The sequence below is a fragment of the Macaca nemestrina genome, chromosome 7 (genome assembly GCF_043159975.1).
Source record: "Macaca nemestrina isolate mMacNem1 chromosome 7, mMacNem.hap1, whole genome shotgun sequence".
NCBI lineage: Eukaryota > Metazoa > Chordata > Mammalia > Primates > Cercopithecidae > Macaca > Macaca nemestrina.
Genome location: NC_092131.1, coordinates 71,754,663 through 71,775,204, shown reverse-complemented (window position 1 = coordinate 71,775,204; position 20,542 = coordinate 71,754,663). Strand labels below are relative to the sequence as shown.

Here is a 20,542-nt window from a genome sequence, read left to right as displayed (position 1 = left end):
CAGGGTTAATGTGCACTGCTGGTCTAGACCCTAGGCTAGAGGCAGGCCTAGTGTGAGCAAATAGGAGAGTGGTGATTTTCATTGACTAAGTTGTTATCCTTGGGTTCTCATTGTAGCTACATTCACAGTTGCTTAACTTGCTCAGAACAGCCCTCAACACGATGCCATGTCCGCAAGGAAACTTAAATCAGTCTTGATTATGGATCACAATAAATTTTGGAGGGATATGTCTGTTAAATTTGAGGGAATCTCAATAATTTCCATGGTTTAATGAGTGTGGCAAAAGAAAGATAAAATGCATACAATCTCTCATTATCTCTCTCTTTCTGTTCTAGATACTAAGTATGCTTACACTGAAGCATTAAAGGTTTTTTCACAGTTAAGAGACTAGCTTTCTGGGTTTTTTAAATAAAAGCCTTCTTCTAAGTGGTTAACCATAGATGAAAAGAAAAGGTGTATCTTCTTTTCTCGTTCCCTCCATGTTAGCAATGCTTTATGTTTGACTTTCAAGGCTTCTGTGAATCCTTGAAAGAAAGGTGGAGATTTCTAGAAGTATCAGGGACAATATATGGATCCCATACATCCTGTTGAGAACCAAGCACAGAGCTGGCTAATAAAGTAGCCATTGCAAGTTATCTATGCAGTACCGGTTGAGTGCACTATAATATGGTAGCTGGTAATGCAAGGCATCAATAAAGAAATAGAAAATAAGATACCATATTTTTGGAGAATGCAGTCTAACAGGTCTAATTCTGCTAGAAAAACACACACTCTGTTAAATTATCCTGTAAGTGCATTATTTTTATTCTCAACTGACTATCTAAGGCAGTTTCTTTGGAAACAGACTGAATTGAAGATTGTGGGCAGGAGGTTTATTGGAAGAGTATAGGAAGTGAGAGAAGCAAGATTGGGCAGAGAAAGAAGTTGAGCTACGTTGCAGTTTCAATAGAGGTCTCAGCTGGTCTGATGGGGAGCTCTGGGGCTAGGATGATCTTTCAGAGTGGTCTCAAGTTGAGGCAAATGAGCCTGGATTTTGTACTTCCCTGCCTTGACTGGTCACTGGATGCAGGCTTCCCCATGGAGGGAGCATAGTCTTGAGTGAGACAGTTCCCTTTGGCCCAGGGAAATTTTCAGAGAGAGAGTTAGCCTTGAGGCTTCAGCAGGCAACACTCCCAGCAGTTACAGGAAATGAGGGCCTTGGTCCTGAAGGGAGGTTTCTAGGTGGTGCATGATAGCAGTAATCCCCAACCTTTTGGCGTCAGGGTCCAGTTTCATGGAAGACAATTTTTCCACAAACCAGGGAGCAGCGAGGATGGTTTGGGGATGATTCAAGTGTATTACATTTATTGTGCACTTTATTTCTATTATTATTACACTGTAATATATAATGAAACAATTATACAACTCACCATAATGTAGTATCAGTGGGAACTCTGGGCTTGTTTTCCTGCAACTACATGGTCCCATCTTGAGATGATAGGAGACAGTGACAGGTCATCAGGCGTTAGATTCTCATAAAGAACACATAACCTAGATCCATCTCATGCAAAATCATGATAGGGTTCACAACCCTATGGGAATCTAATGCCTCTGCTGATCTGACAGGAGGCAGAGCTCAGGCGGTAATGTGAGCAATGGGGAGCCTCTGTAAATACAGATGAAGCTTCACTTGCTTACCTGCTGCTCATCTCCTGCTGTGCGACCCGGTTCCTAACAGGCCACTGAATGGTGCCAGTCCATGGCCTGGGGACTGGGGACTTTTGCACTATAGCATCCCCAATAGTCCAACCTGTATGCTTCTTGGATTTACTTGCTTCTTACAGTAAGTTTACTTTACGTGGAAACAGCTTCTCCAGGGTTCTGGTTGGTGTTGCTTCTTGGGTACACTTACAGAATGAAAATAGGAAAAAAATGGCATTTCCTGCTGCTGCAGCAGCTGGTCTCAAAGATCATATCTGATACTCTTTGTCTTCCTCCTCTATTACCCATTCTAGATTCCTTTCACCCTTGGCTAGCACCTCTGCTGGTCTAGGGAGCTTAGTTGGTGGGATAATCTAGACTCTCAACCCTGTGGGGGATGAGCCCCTGGTCACCATGCACTTCTCTGCCACATCGCTGCTGCATGTGTCCTTTTGCTGCCAAAACTGGGCAGGGGAATTCAAAAATACACCACTGCCCGTGCATCCTTTATGTCATTCTCTCCAGGATATGATAATGCTGTTGATTAGTTGGCAAGTGTGGAAACAGATTTAAAGGCTTCCACTTGGCCTTCCCACCTATAATAGCTCTTACTCCACAGAAGAATGAACCACAGTCAGAGTTCTAACTACCAAATATGTTCATTACAAATGAGCATTCAAAGACTTGCAGGCTAGGTGCAGTGGCTCATGCCTGTAATCCCAGAACTTTGGGAGGCCAAGGCAGGCAGATCACTTGAGGTCAGGAGTTCGAGACCAGCCTGGCCAACATAGTGAACCCTGTCTTTACTAAAAATACAAAAAATTATCCAGGTGTGGTGACATACACCTGTAGTCCCAGCTACTTGGGAGGCTGAGGCACAAGAATCGCTTGAGCCCCGGAGGCAGAGGTTGCAGTGAGCTGAGATTGTACCACTGCATTGCAGCCTGGGTGACAGCAAGACCCTGTTTCCAAAGCAAAACAAACAAACAAATGAAAACAAAGACTGGCAAAATGAACACTAGCTAGGTCAGTCTCAGTGGTCCTACAGTGAGCTAGTCAGGACCCCATTTCTTATCTAGTCCCAACACATTCCCCAGTAACAAAAGGGTTATTCAAATATTTCAGATCTCAGTTTTCAGTGTCAGCTCAAACCCCATGTCTAACTGTCATCAGAATGTCTAGGTATTCCCCATATCTGCTCTGCAACTACCTTAGTATTGATATATGGTCTTAAGTCCCTTTGGGGAAGGACTAGGGGAGTCATTACTGTATGTACCAGCTGTGATGCTGCAGTGTCGTAGCCCCTTATTTAACAAATGGACTTCAAAGTCTGAGAACTGGCTCAGGTCCAGAAACTAGACAGGGGATCATGGTTGTTTTTTTTATTCGGGTGGTTACCCTGAGCTTCTTGGTCATTCATCCTTGATTTCTGCTGAGTGTATAAGTTAAGTAATATATTCGTCAGCTGCTCATCTGTCGGGCAACTGTCTCCTTAATTCTCTGACCACCCTGGTTGCCACTCTAACATGACTGTTCATTATAAGAACTGTGTTCACCTTGCTTTTGACAGCTAAGTGCTACCACCTAGCCTCTGCACCTTTGGGATATTATTAGCCCCATTCTACCATTACCAGTTTTGTAATAAATTTCCTACCATGAGCCATGGCCTACAGAAGACAGCCATAATCTCTGAGAGTCTCAGCAATGCTAGCCTTCCCTCTCACCAGCATGTTCCTTATCACTTTGGCAAACAGAGCGCCCTCCAGGCCATCCCATAACACATTGTCTATTGGTGCTTATTTCTGGCCCTTTGAAGTATGTCTGCCGTGACATGTCCCTTTCTCTGTGCTTTTTGAACCTATCCTCCACCAACTGTCATGGACTTCTCATTTAATGTGGGCAATTGCTTTTTCCCAGATTCCCACAGCATACTAGTGAGGTCCTTGTCAGAAATTAAATCCTGTGTCCCAGGTGAGTGTTCCCATACCGATACATTCTCCTTCATACAACTTTACATTCCACTCTTCTTTATCCAGAGTCTTCAGGATCCAATCTTATAACACTGTCCTGGCTTCTGCAAGTACATTTTGTCTAGATTGCAAAGATTCTTAGTATATAGGCTTTCCTTTCTTATCGGCCCAGCACTTCCTCGGTTGGGTTATGTTGTGACTTGATCCTAGTTATTGGCCTGGTGGTCAGGAGGGAAGGTGAGGGTAGACCCTGAGCAGGATTTGTGTGATCTGGCAAGCAGAGGCCTGCGTCATCTTCAGTGAGGGGTGAGGGCGCACTGGCCATTAGTGGGGAGGAGTGTTCTCCTGTAGGCCTACATGGTTTAGGCTGATCTGTTTTTAATGTTCTTGAGAACAATGGCCCAGGAAGTTCCAAGATCCCACTCCTCAATCAATCTTGGTGTAGGAGACTTTTCCACCCTTAAAACTGGGTCCTGGTCCTGATCCTCAGCATTGTCTGCCCTCCAGCTGTAGGAAATGAGAAACTATATATGGCCAAGGAGACCTTCTGACTTTTACACTTTGCCTTTAGTTGGTGATTAATTATCCTCTGTTTTTCATTGTCTTTCTTAAATACATTGATAATACCCAGCACCAATCAACTGGTTTCCAAAAAAGTACTATAAGTAGTACTTTTCCTGTACCTCTCAAACACCTAAGATTTTGTACCAGTCAGTACATCCCCTTCCACTACCTGTGAAAGTTCTTACTCACTACCTGTAAAAGTTCTAAGAATTGCATGGATACAGCATGCCAGGGCCTACCAGTACCTCACTTACTACAAGTTATGGTGTCCTTATTACCAGTTGGACAGTGAATCACGCAGCCAATTGGAAGCCTCAAAATTCTATTGTACAGGAAGTCCTAGCCAGAGCAATCAGGCAAGAGAAAGAAAGAAAGAGCATCCAAACTGGAAGATAGGAAGTCAAACTATCGCTGTTTGCCAATGATATGATCTTATACCTAGAAAGCCCTAAAGACTCCCCTAGAAGACTCCTGCATCTGATACATGAATTCGGTAAAGTCTCGGGTTACAAAATCAATGTACATAAATGAGTAACACTGCTATACACCAACAATGACCAAGCTGATTATCAAGTCAACTCAATCCCTTCTACAACAGCTTCAAAAAATAAAATAAAATAAAATACCTAGGAATATAATTAACCAAGGAAGTGAAAGATCTCTACAAAGAGAACTACAAAACACTGCTGAAAGAAATCATAGATGACACAAACAAATGGAAATACATCCCATTCTCATGAATTGAAAGAATCAATATTGTGAAAATGACCATACTGCCCAAAGCAATCTCCAGATTCAATGCAAATCCTATCAAATACCAACATAATTTTTCACATAATTAGAAAAAAAATCCTAAAATTCACAGGCAACCAAAAAGAATCTGAATAGCCAGAGCAATCCTAAGAAAAAAAAAATTCTGGGGGCATCATACTACTTGACTTCAAATTATACTGCAAGGCTATAGGAAACAAAACAGCATGGTACTGGTATAAAAGTAGATACCTAGGCCAATGGAACAGAATAGAGGATCCACAAATAAAGACAAATACTTATAACTAACTTATCTTTGACAAAGCATACAAAAACATAAGTTGGGGAAAGGACACCCTATTCAACAAATGGTGGTGGGAAAATTGGATAGCCACATGTAGAAGAATGAAACTAGATTCCTGTCTCTCACCATATACAAAAATTAACTAAAGGTGGACTAAAGACTTAAATATAAGACCTGAAACATAAAAATTTTAGAAGAAAACCTAGAAAAATATCTTCTGGCATTGGCTTCTGGCATTGGCCTACGCGAATAATTTATGACCAAGACTCCAAAAGCAAATGCAACAAAAACAAAAATAAATATATGATACCTAATTAAACTAAAAAGCTTCTGCACAGCAAAAGAGGTAATCACCAAACTAAACAGAAAACCTACATAATGGGAAAAATATTTGCAAATTATGCATCCAACAAAGAACTCATATCCAGAATCTACAAGGAACTCAAACAAATCAGCAAAAAAAAAAAAAAAAAAAAAATCCCATCAAAAAGTGGGCTAATGACATGAATAGACATTTCTCAAAGGAAGATATATACAAATGGCTAACAAACATATGACAAAATGCTCAACATCACTAATCATCAGACGAATGTAAATTGAAACCGCAATGAGATACCACCTTACCCCAGTCAGAATGGCGATTATTAAAAAGTCAGAAAACAATTGATGTTGGCATGGGTGCGATAAAAAGGGAACACTTATACACTACTGGTAAGAATGTAAATTAGTACAACCTCTGTGGAAAACAGTATATAAATTTCTCAAAGAAGTAGAAGTAGATCTGCCATTTGATTTAGCAATCCCACTACTGGGTGTCTACCCAAAGGAAAGTCAGTCACTGTATAAAAAGACACCTGTGTGCATAAGTTTATCATAGCACAATTACAGTTGCAAAGATATGGAATCAACATAAGGGCCCGTCAATGGATAAATAAAGAAACTGTGGTTATCTATCTGTCTATATATTCTGTCTGTCATCTATATATAATTGAATACTACTCATCCATAAAAAGAATGAAATAATATCTTTTGTAGCAACTTGGATGAAACTGGAGGCCATTATTCTAAGTGAAGTAACTCAGGAATCAAAAACCAAATACCGCATGTTTTCATTTATAAGTGGGAGCTAAGTTATGGGTATCCAAAGTTAAAATGGAGTGATATAATAGACATTGGAGACTCAGAAAGAGGGAGGTTGCGAGGGGGCTATGGGATGCAAAACTACCTATTGGGTACAGTGTACACTATTTCAATGATGGGTGCGCTAAAAATCCCAGACTTAAGCACTATACAATTTATCCACATAACAAAAACCCACGTGTACCCCTAACGCTGTTGAAATACAATTTTTTAAAAATTCTATTTTATGATCAGCATCCTAGGACCATTCTTGGTGCCATCTGTCTTAGATCAGGTTTCAGGAAATAGACTGTGAGATGAAGAGTTGCTTGCAGGATGTTTATTGGAGATATTATTGAAACAACACCTGTAAGAAAGTGAGGGAAGCAGGATTGGGCAGAGGGAGAAGCTGAACTGCAGTGTGGTTGCAATAGAGACATCAGCCAATCCCATAAAAAATGCTGGTGCTGGGATGGCCCTTCTGAGTTATCCCAAACTGAGCCAAGGGGGCCATGTTTTTGTACCACTGCACTAGATGTGGACTGGACCTGGGGAGGGAGTGTGACATTGGGCAAGACAGCTTCCTTTGGTTAAATCAGGGTTTCTCCACAACAATACTATTGACATTTTGGACCAGACAGCTCTTTCTTGGAGGAGGGAGGCTGTCCTGTGCATTGTAGGACACATATCAGCATCTCAGCCTCTTAAGTACTAAATATCAGTAGCATTCCCCCTTGATAATCATAATGTCTGCAGATATCACCCCGTGTGTGTGTGTGTGTGTGTGTGTGTGTGTACATTTGTGTTTGTGTGTGTGTTTCCCTGCCACGTGAGGACACATAGAGAAGTATCCCTCTGCAAGTTAGGAAAAGGGCCCTCACCAGAATCATCCACCACCTTGATTTTGGACTTCCCAGTCTTCAGAATTGTGAGGCTTACATTTCTGTTGTTTAAGCCACCCAGGCTGTGGTATTTTTGTTATAGCAGCCCAAACTGACTAAGGCAGACCTTCATCATTTTTCACCTTGATAACTGAAATAGCGGACACTCTCTACAGCTTCGGGAGACCACTCCCCATACATCTTCCTTGTGTTCTCAGAGTATCTTTCATAAATGCAGGCATGAGCATGTCACTGCTGAACTAAACACCTCTCACCTGCTGTAACATTTTCCAAAATGGGGTGTGCATCTGGTATGCTTTTCAAAAATGCTGATTCCAAGTCCTAACTCATCAGGCTCAAAGTCTCTGGGCGTATGGCACTTAAAAATTACAGTTAGACAACCTTAACTCCTTTTTATTCTAAGTGCAAACTCCTTTTCATGGCACAGGGTACCCTTCAGAAACTGAAATCTCAGCCTATCTTCTTGGCTTCATCTCCACCATTCACTCTCCTGTTTGTACTAAAAGCTGTGCCCAGCTGAACTACTTGTGTTTTGTTGAAACATGCCAAACATGTCCCCATATCTGCACCTCTTCACACATTACTGCCTTCTTTTCCTCTAACTGCTAAAATTGCTGTGTGTTTTAAAACTCAGCTTCTCCTTGAAGCCTTCCATGATTATGTTCTTCACCAGTGTCTTCCTTTCCTTGGGGCTTCCATAGCACTCACCCTGTTATTCTGCATGGTATTCTGTTCCTAACCTCACCCCTGGGCTATTCCCCTGTAGATACCTGCCTCTCTCCTGGAATGGCAGCCCTCTGAGAGCACAGCCCGGGTCTTTATTCTAGCATGTTAGTCACTCAATAAATGCTGGCTGAGGGAATGAATGAGCATTATGATACTCACTCTGGGTCAGTACTGTCTAATTGAAGTATAATGTGAAACGTGTGTGATTTTAAATTTTCTGGCCACCACATTAAAAAGAGAAAAAGAAACAAGTGAAATTAATTCTAATTATGTTTTTATTTAATCCAATCTATCCAAAATATTGTTATTTCAACATGCAACTCATACAAAAAAGTATTGATATATTTTACATTATCTTTTCCTACTAAGTCTTCAGAATTCTAGTATGCTTTCATACTGAACACATTTCAAATTCACATGCTCAGTAGCCACATGTGGCTAGTGAGTACCGTATTGGAATCACTAAACAGCATGATTCTATACTAGAGAAGATGCTATTGAGATATCTGTGAGAGCTTTTGCCTATAAAGTAAGCAGTAGTCTAGTCCAGGGTTCATACTTGGTGGTTACATGGCACTTGAATGGTTTTTACCAAGACTGTGTTAACCTTGGTCTCCTTTGTGTGCTGCATGTAAATGCAAGAGCAGGTCTGACTGAGAGAGTCCTGCGTGTGAGCTATGCACGGCCTACAGAAAGTCAGCAGGACTGTCAGCAGCTAACAAACCTACTTCTCAACCAGGCAGTTGGAGCTGAAATGCACAAACAACCTATTTCGGGAACATTAAAGGCATTAGATGAGAATGCGACATTCTTTGGCGTGCAAAGCCACACCCTTCAAAGCCATCATCAGTGAGGTTCTACTTACCAAAAGAAAAAGCCACAGAAATGTAAATACAGTTCATTTGTAGATGCCTTGGTAGAGATGTATCCACGCCCTCTAGGGACATCATTCCATCTAAGGGAGGAGATAAAGAACATTTCTTAAGCAGGAAACTTAGAACCATTTCAAGATGTGAACTGTTTATCTTGCTCAGGCCTGTCTGCTGGCTCCATCTAACTCAGACGGCAGTGAGTGTTTGCTGGGCCCAACCTCTACTCTCTTGGAGTCAGAACTAAAAAAAGAAAGTGATTCTCCAACTCCCGGCCCCACACTCTGGTGACCTCAATTGAGAAGCCTGGTGCCACCTGGCACCAAGCATAGGGTGGAACTGAGAGACGACTTGGCACTCTCATCCTGGCACCCTCTTGGTGGGCAGGAACCCAAAGCAGCCTTTCCTTCTGCTTCTGCTCCCTTAGAGCAAGAGGCCTCATTTCAATCAAAACAGTCAGATACACAAATTAGCATCAGAACCAAAATGGTTTCCTGGGAAACTAATGACAAAAATTCCAATTTTAAAACATTTTCTTTGCATCCTAGAGAGAGAAGCCATGTTTTTCACAAGGACAAAAGTCCTGCGCCAAAGAACTCCATCTCATATAAAGAAGTGTCATTGACCAAAGACTCTGGAATAGATGAAAAGTACTATTTGAGGCTTTCAGGACATGCTTTATGTATTTTTCTATACCTCGTTCCCATATAATCCTGACCCATTCACTCATGCCTGTTTTTACAGAAGTGAAACATTTCCTCATTAATTTCTTTTCCCAGCCGTCCTTTGTCCTGTAAGAAATTGAACTTTTTAGCATGCAAGCAGCTGGAGAACAGGTCAGAGATTTTTAAAAATTATTAGTAGGTAGAGAAGACTTAGAATATCATACCCCTAACCATCAAAACCTATCCCTTGGAAATTATCTAAGAAAATAATTCGCATTCCGATGATAATAATATACATTTGTAGAGTGGTTGATAGTCTACAAAATGCCTTCACATATATTTCCTCAATTCAACAGTTTTCTACTCAATAGTTTGAGTAGAAATACAAGGTCTAATCTTTATGTTCTGTCTCCTAGGAGCATTTATTCAACTGACAAACACATTCTGAGAGCCCTCTCTGCGCCTGGCCTTGAGGAATGCGCTGGGGGACAGAGGCATCGGGCATCCAGCCTTCTGGGATGAGCTGAGTCTTGGGAAAATAGAAAGCAATTAAAATTCATTAAAAATCAGATGTATATACAGCATGCTGCAGGAACACACAAGAAGGGCCCTCAATGCAGCATTTTAATATTGAGAAATCTCTTAATCTGAAGAAATTAAACTCCTTAAGGGTGGAATTTCTGGTATCCTAAAAAACCAGTAAGGGAGGTATTGGCAGGGAAGCCTTCCCAAGGCCCTCTAAATCACACAACATTGGCAGTGTCTTACCTGAGGGTATAACGATGGTATGTGTATAATATGTGCATCAGGCACACCCCCTTTTATTGTGCTTCACTTTATTGCATGTCACAGATATTGTGGTTTTCACAAATTGAAGGTTGTGGCAACCCTGCATCCAGGAAGTCTATTGGTGCCATTTTTCTAGTAGCATGTGCTCACTTCCAGTCTCTGTGTCCATTTTGGTAATTCTGTTAATATGTCAAACTTTTCCATTATTATATCTGTTATGGTGATCTATGATCAGTGATCTTTGATGTTAGTTACTATTGTAGTTGTTTTGGGGCACCATGAACCGTGTCCATATAAAATGGCATTCTGACTGCTCCATCGACCAGCCTTTCCCCATCTCTCTCCCTCTCCTCAGGCATCCCTATTCCCTGGGACACAACAATATTGAAATTAGGCTGACTAATAACCCCTACAATGGCCTCTTAGTATTCAAGTATTCTCACTTTAAATTAGAAGTTAGGAATGATTAAGCTTAATGAGGAAAACATGTTGAAAGCTGAGATAGGCTGAAAGCTAGGCCTCTTGTACCAAACAGCCAAGCTGTGAATGCAAGGAAAAGTTCTTGAAGGAAATTAAAAGTGTTACCCCAGTGAACGCATGAATGGTAAGAAAGTGAAACAGCCTATTGCTGATACGGAGAATGTTTCAGTGGTCTGGATAGAAGATCATACCAGTCACAATATTCATTTAAACCAAATCCTAATCAACAGCAAGGCCCTAATTCTCTTTAATTCTATGAAGGTGGAGAGAGGTTAGGAAGCTGCAGAAGAAAGTTGGAAGCTAGCGGAGGTTAGTTCAGGAGGTTTAAAGAAAGAAGCCATCTCTATAACATTAAAGTACAAGTGAAGCAGCAAGAACTGACAGAGAAGCTATTGGAAGTTATCCAGAAGATCTAGCTAGGATCACTGAGGAAGGGGGCCACACTAAACAACAGATTTTCCATGTAGACAAAACAGCCTTATATCGGAATAAGATGCCATCTAGAATTTTTATCACTAGAGAGAAGTCAGTGCCTGGCTTCCAAGCTTCAAAGGACAGGCTGACACTCTTGTGAGGGGCTAGTGCAGCTGGTGACTTTAAGTTACAGCCGATGTTTCTTTATCATTATGGAAATTTTAGAACTCTTAAGAATTTTAGAACTCTTAAGAATTATGCTAAATCTACTCTGCCTATGCTCTATAAATGGAACAACAAAGCCTTGGTGATAGCACATCTATCACCAGTATGGTTCAGTATGGTTTACTGAATGTTTTAAGCCTACTCTTGAGACCTATTGCTCAGAAAAAAAGTGATTTCCTTCAAAATATTACTTCTCATTGACATTGTACCTGGTCATTCAAGAACTCTGATGGAAATGTACAAGGAGATGAATGCTGTTTTCATGCCTACTAACACAACATTCATTCTGCAGCCCATGGATTGAGCAGTAATTTTGACCTCAAGTCTTATCATTTAAGATAGGGATATTACTGCCATAGATAATTATTCCTCTGATGGATCTGGGCAAAGTCAGTTGAAAACCTTCTGGATAGGATCCACCATTTTAGATGCCATTAACATTCATGATTCATGGGAGAAGGTCAAAATATCAATGTTGACAGTTTAGAAGAAGTCGATTACAACTCTCATGGATGATTTTTTTCTGGCGTTCAATATTTCAGTGGAGGAAGTCACTGCAAATGTCGTGGAAATTGCAAGAGAACTATAATTAGAAGGGGAGCCTGAAGTTATACAATCCCATGATAAAACTTGAACAAATGAATGGTTGCTTCTTATGGATGAGCAAATAAAGTGGTTTCTTGGGATGGAATCTATTCCTGGTGAAGATGCTGTGAACCTTACTGAAATTACCACAAAGAATTTAGAATATTCCATAAACTTAATTGATAGAGCAATGGCAGGGTATTAGAGGAGTGACTCCAATTTTGAAAGAAGTTCTACTGTGGGGGAAAATGCTCTCAAACAGTATCATATGCTAAAGAGAAATCTTTGTGAAAGGAAGAGTCAATCGATGCAACAGACTTCATTGTTGTCTTATTTTAAGGAATTGCCACAACCACCCCAACCTTTAGCAACCACGACCCTGATCAGTCAGCAGCCATCAACATCAAGGCAAGATCCTCCATCAGCAAAAAGATTACAGCTTGCTGAAGGCTCAGATGATCATTAGCATTTTTTAACAGTAAAGTATTTTTTAATTAAGGTATGTACTTTTTTTAAGATGTAATGCTACTGCATGCTTAATAAGCTATAGTATGGTGTAAACATACCTTGGCCTTGGCCACTGAGCCTGGCCAAGCAACTACTTCTGAATGTAGATATTGCTTAAAACATTTTATAATACCCTTTTATTGGCATTCTCTTCAGAGTCTAGAGGTAGTCTTTCTCCTATTCTTTTTCTCTTGTTTTTTTAATTGCACGGGTAATGCACATAGGTACTCATGTAAACAATTTATTATTACACAAATATACAATTTTAAAAACAAAAATCTCACAATCATTTCCCCAAAAACAATTAACAGTGTGTGATATGTCCTTTCAGGGTTTAAACATGTCTCTGTTTACGCATATTTTTTAGGCCAGAATGGAACCACATTGTACAACTTCCTTAAGAGACATACAGCTCGATGCTTATCTTAAATATAGATATCTTTCTGTGTTGGTAAAGACATAGTATTCTTTTAGGTGACTATATAATAGTCACTCAATATATAGATGCACCATAATATATTTAAGAAGTCTTCTACTGATGAACCCTAGGTTGTTTTTATAATTTTTCATTCTTATGAACAAAACTGTGACTAAAATCCTTATACATATTGATTTGGACATTAGTTTGAGTATTTCTAGAAAATAAATGATTAGGACAAATTCCTAGCATATTCTTTGCAGATCCTCAATGTGAGCAAAGCTTTAAATTTAAGACTAATAAGTCATTTAAAAGTATTTTTGCTCAAAATAAAACTTGACAGTAAGTGGGGTGACTAGGGACTAGGCATATTGAGCAGCTAAGATGCCTATACCTCTCATGCTGCTAGAAACTAGCATTATCTCATCACCCCTGGAAATTCTGACAATTGTGGCATTACCGTTCCCATTTTAGAGATGAAGAAATTGAGACACCGAGAGGCTAAGCTTTTCCAAGGTTATGCAGTTAGCAAGGGGCAGAGCCAAGACTGGACCTAGGTCTTTTCAATTCTTTTGACTATAGCACCTGCCTCTCAGTAGTATAAAGCCATGTTACTGGTTTCTTGGTTTAAATTCCAACTGTCTCTAAAGAAAATATCAAAAGTGTTTTAGTCAATTTCAGAAATGCTGAAATAAATGTAATCTTTCCAAATCTATATATAAAAAATACTTTGCATTTGAATATATAAATTTTGCTATGTTAATTATAAAATGTCTCAAGTTTAGTCAAGTCATCTCCCTTTTCTTACTGAATAACAGTGCTGTACTATAAAAAACAAGGCACCCAAATACATACATTTCTTTATTCTAAAATGTTTCAGGTCTGGATTTATACAAATTCTATTATTCAAAATGGATAGTAAAGAAGCAAGCTCATTACGAAGTCAATTTGGCTGCCAGCTTCATTGTACTAAGAACTAACCTGTCATCTGAGAGTCTGTTTCTTGCTGTTTAATTACCTCTTTCCTTTCAAGCCCCTTTTGAAAATTCACCAGTTCTATAGTATTTTTCAGAACTTCTCTCTAGGGACAGGCTCCTCTGGAAACAAAATACAGATACCGTGAGAATAGGTGGGTTAAAAAAAAAAATAGGGAAACTAGGAGGCCGAAAGAACAATATTCAAATGCTACTCTTCAGAATGGTTGTGTTTCAGTTGCTTCATCTTGGATTGTCAACTCACAAGGCAATACTAATGTTTTCCAATGAAATGGTTTAATTGTGTATTATGTGCTCATTAGCACTGAGTTCCCCCTTTGTCCTAGTGTCTTTCCTGGTACCTCATGCGCTCCCATAGCACACGGTGCATGCACTCATCATATCGTTGACCACAGTTTCTCATCCTCCTTCCTCATTAGACTGAGAGTTTCTGGATAATATAAACCATGTTTCTGTTATCACTACGTTCTTAGTTCATAGCACAGCATCCAGCTCATGATAGCTGCTCATTTCATTTGTTGCTCAAAAAAAAGTCAGAAAATTTAAGGGCAGCTTTTCCCAGATGCAGTCTCTGTTTCTACCTTTCACCAATATTAACACAAAGCTCAACACCTTTACATTCCCCAAAAAACAATTCATTCACACCACGACCATTAGTGAGCAATGTGGATTTTGCTAAAGATTTTGTAGGCATATTAGGGGAGGGTGAGCCATGTAAAACTCAGGATCTAACATATTTGTTTCCTGCAGTTGTTTTTCCCCATTGTACTTCAACCTCACAGGCTTCCTCCTCCTACTAGACAGAACAAGTCAGTGCTTTGCCAAACTCTTCCTCCAAACTCGCATAGCCATGCCCAGCAGAGCCCATGGTAGACACATACCTTTAGAAGTGGTGGGTGGCTGTGTTTAAAAAAAAAAAATCCCTATTACATCAGCAGTTGCAGCTATTAGTGCTTAGATTTTCCAAAAAGCTTTATGATATCTAATGTAAGCAAAATCATGCCTCTTCCAGGTATACCATTTTGAAAGTCATCCTCCACCTCTCCAATCCAAAGAGGAACAAGTCATTATGAGTCAAGTGAGGTCCTTCCTGCTAGGCCCTCAGCTGTGTTCACATCCACTACCCCTAGTGCTTCGTGGTTCCTGGTCTCCAAGTAAGAAGGCCTCCTCACCTGAGGGCCTGAGCTCACCATGCCAGCCGAGGCAGAAACCTCTCACCTTATGACTGATGTTTCCCTCTCTCTGACCTCTAGGAAATCATCTTTTCTCTTATTAATTATAATTAATTAAATTTATATATAATTATATTAAATTATATCATTTAATATATATAATTATATTAAATATAATTAATAGATGTAATAATATATTATGCTGCAAATTTACTAATCTGCTGCTGTGTACCAGACACTGTGTGCAGCACTTCTTTATAAGTTGCCTCATTTAGTTGCCAGGGCAACCCTGTAGATGGTTACTACTGCTCCTATTTCACAGATAACAAAACTTAGGTTAAGGAAAATTAAGTCATTTGCCTAAAGGTGTTTCACTCATGTGGAATTTGAACACAGTGTCTGCAACACCTGTGTATGCTTTGATCCCTCACTCCCTGTATAGACCCAGCATTACATCCCTGCTACAAGCACAATCTGAGTGTTCCCTTTCCTTTTTCTATCTTTGGGGATCTAAGAACCTTGCCCTGCCCTGCAGGCCACCTCTGCCATAGTCAACTGTCTTGCTGTTAACTCAGGCTGTGTCTCCCCTCAGGATGTGGTTTCCTCCCTAGCCATTGTCATAGCCAGCTCTGAACTCTTCTTTTTCCTTTTTTTTTTTTTTTTTTTTTTTTAATTCTATGGCCTTGGCTGATTTGCTCTCATCTTTTTTCTACTTCCTCTTCAGTATTTCTACCAGTTACTGGATACCTCCTGAGAAAGATTTCTGGCTCTATTCACATCCAGCCGAGCCCCAAGAAACTTCCCAATTTTCCTTTGTTATAGCATCTTGGAAAGTTCCCTGCAGTTCTTAAAGGTCTCCCAGTATTTAGTCTTATGGTTCCTAAAGAAGAATAATTTTTATCAAAAGTATAGTAACTGAGAAAATACATCTCTAAGTCATATTATTAAGTGAGAAAGACAGAGCGCAGAAAAGTAACTATGATATGCTACCAACCACATACAAAGGACAGAAAAGCTACCTGTTTTGGGTAGTTTTGGAGTGAGATGATTTTTACTGAGCAGATGAAGAATAGGAGCAGGAGGAGATTTCACTGTATATCTTTTACAGTTGATGTTTGAACCATATGAATATATTACCAATGTCAAAACTAGATGACTGATTTCTTTTCCTAAAGAAATGCAAGTAATTTTCCTGATGGGGAGGAGAGGGCATTTTGCTACAGTAGTTTATGATAAATAATAAATGAAAAAATAGTTTTGATAAGGAAGACAAACAACTTGTTCCAGAAGAATGTTCAGGTCAGTGAATATTTCACATAAATCTGGCAATCCAAAACACCCAGCATTATGGGTAATTTGGACAATGGTCTAAAAGCAGTCAGTTAGTTGGTAATGCAAAGTACCAATCCAACTATATGTGTCCTGTTTCTTGCACTGTACACGCCTAGGGGTTAGGAGGTTTCCTCTCTCATACAGCTAGAACTCAGTAAGTGTTTAGTGGTAATAGGGAAAAATTGCCCCACAGAATCCCTTCAACACTAAGGGGAGCAAGAAGCCATTTCAGTGTGATTTGTTGAGTCCTAAAACACAACAGAAACTTTTAAGCACAATCAAGTTGACGTCAATTCAATCTCTGCTTAATAGCATAAAATAGAGGGCGGTTGAATAAGCAACTGTGCCCTCGCTCACATTCCTAACCCTAGTCTTGGAGAATGCATAATAACCATGCTCTAGCCCAGTCCCACATAGTAACCAATACATGTGACTGAGGAAGCTAGGGTCAGTTCTCAAGAGCCTGAAGACTATTAGCATTCACTTCTTACCTCCAAATACTCTTGACCACATCTGAGGATAGAATAAATCCCCAAAGCCATCCCCCAAAATGACTGGCCTTCTTAGTTTTCTTTGGTTTGGAGATGACCAAGGGTTGACCTCCACCCTGAGATTGGAATAGATTGGACATGACTCCAGGCCTTTTCTACATTTAGATCCATCTTCCCGGGAGCAGGATAAATGGTAGCCTATTCCTGTCACATTATTCTTCTAGCAGATGGGATTTCATCCAGATAGTATTTTTTTTTTCTAAGCAAGGGAAAAGATTCCTACTTTTTTTCATACCATAGGTGCAATTTACACTAAATTGGAAAAGCACAGGGACACCTCAGCCTTTTATTTTTAAAAAGTTTTAATTGACAAATAACAATTATCGTATATATTTATTGCATGCAACTGGTTGTTTTGAAGTATGTATACATTGTGAAATGGCTAAATTGAGCTAAATTAACATATGCATTACCTCAAATACTTATCATTTGTGTGGTGAGAGCACTTAAAATCTACTTTCAGTGATGTTCAAGAATACAATACATTGTTAGTAACTATAGTCATCATGTTGTATAATAGATCTCTTGAACTTATTATTTCTAACTGAAATTTGTATCCTTTGACTAACATCAGAGAGAGATGTTGGGCAGATAGTGTTAAGCCTTATTTTAGACATCTTGAAATGACTAAAAACAATAGAAGCTATGTGGGTAGAAAGCTGACTTTCAACTCCCTAATCCTAAGAGTTGTAGACAAAGTCTAATGAATTAATCAAGACCCAAGTCATTCCAGACTAGGAACACATGGGAAATTGCCAATGGATAGTTGGATCCTCTCATTACAGAAACCTAAATCTGAGATAGTCATTGAAATGTCTAATCACCAATCTGAATTTTTTTAAAATAAGAAGACTTTAAAAATAAAACAATTCTACAAAATCTATATGAGGTTGTGTGCAGAGTTTATTGTAGGGATGCTGTCAGTAATAGTACCTATAAGGGAGTGAGGGAGACAGGATGGGGCAGAAGGAGATATTGAACTATAATTCAGTCACAACGGAGACTTTATCTCATCCCTTGGGAGGCTCTGAACCTAAGATGACCCTTCAGAGCTTTCCAAAATTGAGATAAGGGGGTGTGCCTTGTACCACTCGATAGACCAATCACTGGATATGAGCTGCCAAAGAAAGTGGGTATAACCTTGTGTAAGGCAGCTCCCTTAGGCTGAAGGCAAATCCTGGGGAGGGACTCAGCTGCAGGTCTTCCCCAGGCAGTGCTCCTGGTGGCTGTGAGAGTAAGCTGGTAGGTTGGTCCTCACTGGGGATCCTTGGCAGTGTGCAAGATCCACTCCATAATCAAATGCCAAAATGAATACCAAACAAAGGCATCCTAGTTTTGAAAGTTAGCCCAGAAAATACAGTAGTATGAAATTCAATGGAGTAGTGCCCTGGCTAAATATGTTAGTAAAATTCTTGAAGCCATAATTGTCTGTGTATGATTACCTTCTGACTGAAATTGCCAGTTCAGTAAGCAAAAGGAGGCTGATTAAAGTCATATCTATTCTAAAACCCTCAAAGGTGGGGCCTCTCAGGAACAATTCAAAAGGATCCTTCTTACTACAGATTCTTCCACGTTTTTTTCCAGTTCTGTGTATTCCATGGGCAGGTGGTCACTACCTGCAGCTGATAATTACAGGCTTTCTATATGCTGCATTATGAAAGGAACCTGTTTATGCTGCCAGGGCTGACAGGGAAGCATGCAGCATATGTTTGACCCTGTAAAAGGGGGGAGACTCTTCTTTTATTATGGGCCATAGGGTTTTCAAGGCTGCTATCCATGGCAAATGTTCACCATGTTCAAGGGCTAAGGGCCAAGCACATGACCTTTTAAGAGCTTGTCAGCAGAAATTCCTTTCACTGAAAGCCTTGGCTGTTCCACACAATCGGCTAGTAATCAGAGTTACATTGTGCACCCTCTTTGTAAGAAGGCAAAAGTTCTATAGCTTCCACCACTGAAAATATTTAATATTGCACCTTTAATTTTCAATAATAATAACAACAATAGATAAAATGCTGCCATGGACTTCGTAGATACAAATGGAGGTTTTGATCTTCAGTGAAACATTTCCTCTTCTAGAATGGAGCAAAGCAACCATTTTGACAATAACTAAGAAAATTACTCAGAAGTTCTGGGCAAGAATGTTGTGAAAATGCCACTGAAGCTGGGCACGGTGACTCATGCCTGTAATCCCAGCACTTTGGGAGGCCAAGTCAGGTGGATCATGAGGTCAGGAGTTGAAGACCAGCCTGGCCAACATGGTGAAACCCCATCTCTACCAAAAACTACAAAAATTAGTCGGGCGTGGTGGCAGGCACCTGTAATCGCAGCTACTTGGGAGGCTGAAGCAGGAGAATCACTTGAACCCAGGCAGCAGAGGTTGCAGTGAGCCAAGATCTCACCACTATACTCCAGCCTGGGTGACAGAGCGAGACTCCATCTCAAAAAAAAAAAAAAAGAAAAGTGTCATTGAAGCTACAAGAACAGTTAAAGAACTGGTCCCAACATGGGTAGTTATGTCTTCCCCTCTCACCCCACTCCCAATTCACATCCACTGATAGCCATCAAACTGACGTTTATTTATTATGTGTACTGAACAATATTGCATTATTGTGTTATTATGATTAGAGTGTTTTATTCAGTATTAATAATCAGGTCATTTATAATAAGATGCTAAATTAGGTCACAAATTGATAATAGGGAAAAGTGGAGTGAGTGTTTTCTACTGTGACAGCAATAATTTTGTTCTTTCTGATTTCTAAAATGATTACTTGAAAATATGAGAATGTGCTGAAAAATCACATACTATTTATTCAATCATATGAATATTGGGGGTTTAAGACAAAACTGTGAAATTTTAGACTTATAGGTTACCTTTGAGATTACTAGGTACAAGTCCATCTTTTACAAATGAGGAAAGAGGGTTTGAATTGCTCGGGTTTCTATTCTCAGGACAGTGATCCAGGCCTATAGTTCCCTGGCAATCGTCTTTCCACTGGAAGAAACATTTGCTCTGGTTATTAATATTATATGTACATGTTAGTGGAACGTTCTCATTGGCTAAAAATAAAAAAAAGAAAGGCTTAGATGCCTTTTGACTAGACTAGGTTCAGAGAAACACTCAGACAGTGTGAATCTCAGATTGATTTGACCCTTAGGCACACCTGATTACTACCTTGACTCAATAAAGTTCATTGACATGTGACTCCCAGCATACAGGCTGGAAATTTCAGCATTTCTGGCTTTCACATCCCAGTGACCAGAATCCTTGCGGACCTTAGAGGGTGATTATGACAGCATCACCTAGTGAGACTTCTAAAACTTCTAATAGATACCAATGTATGTGGAGATTCCTGTGTCTCATTTTATTTAGATTCCCACATAATGGTAAGCATTCATTCTGCCATGGCTTGGATGGTTTCTTCTACCAAGAATCTATCATTCTGCTATCAATGTGTTCTGCTGAGGCTAACCCTACAGATCCAGCTCTGTATACTCCAATGTCTAGAATGGTGAAAAGACAGCCAG

The 20,542-nt window shown here is 39.8% G+C and overlaps 1 protein-coding gene and 1 long non-coding RNA gene across 23 annotated transcripts in view; one reads left to right on the top strand and one right to left on the bottom strand.

Annotated features, from left to right (window-relative positions):
• Positions 1 to 20,542, top strand: part of LOC105477994 (uncharacterized) — a 164,336-nt gene that overhangs the window by 52,318 nt on the left and 91,476 nt on the right. Inside the window, exons 6-7 of one of the 20 annotated variants that reach the window (XR_011625941.1) lie at positions 12,383 to 12,541; positions 14,975 to 15,209. The exons of 17 other annotated variants lie outside the window; for them this stretch is intronic. The gene's annotated coding sequence lies outside the window, so the exon portion shown is untranslated. 2 more of the 20 variants (XM_011734935.2, XM_071100320.1) reach the window with 2 other exon arrangements.
• LOC105477993 (uncharacterized) overlaps positions 1,407 to 20,542 on the bottom strand; it is a 63,804-nt gene continuing 44,668 nt past the window's right edge. For 2 of the 3 annotated variants that reach the window (XR_011625952.1, XR_011625951.1), the window contains exons 2-3: positions 8,881 to 8,970; positions 1,491 to 1,886 (exon numbers count right to left, since the gene is read on the bottom strand). This is a non-coding gene — a long non-coding RNA (uncharacterized lncRNA). Of the gene's footprint in view, positions 1,468 to 1,490; positions 1,887 to 8,880; positions 8,971 to 20,542 lie in introns of those variants that run through there. The other variant, XR_011625953.1, reaches the window with a different exon arrangement.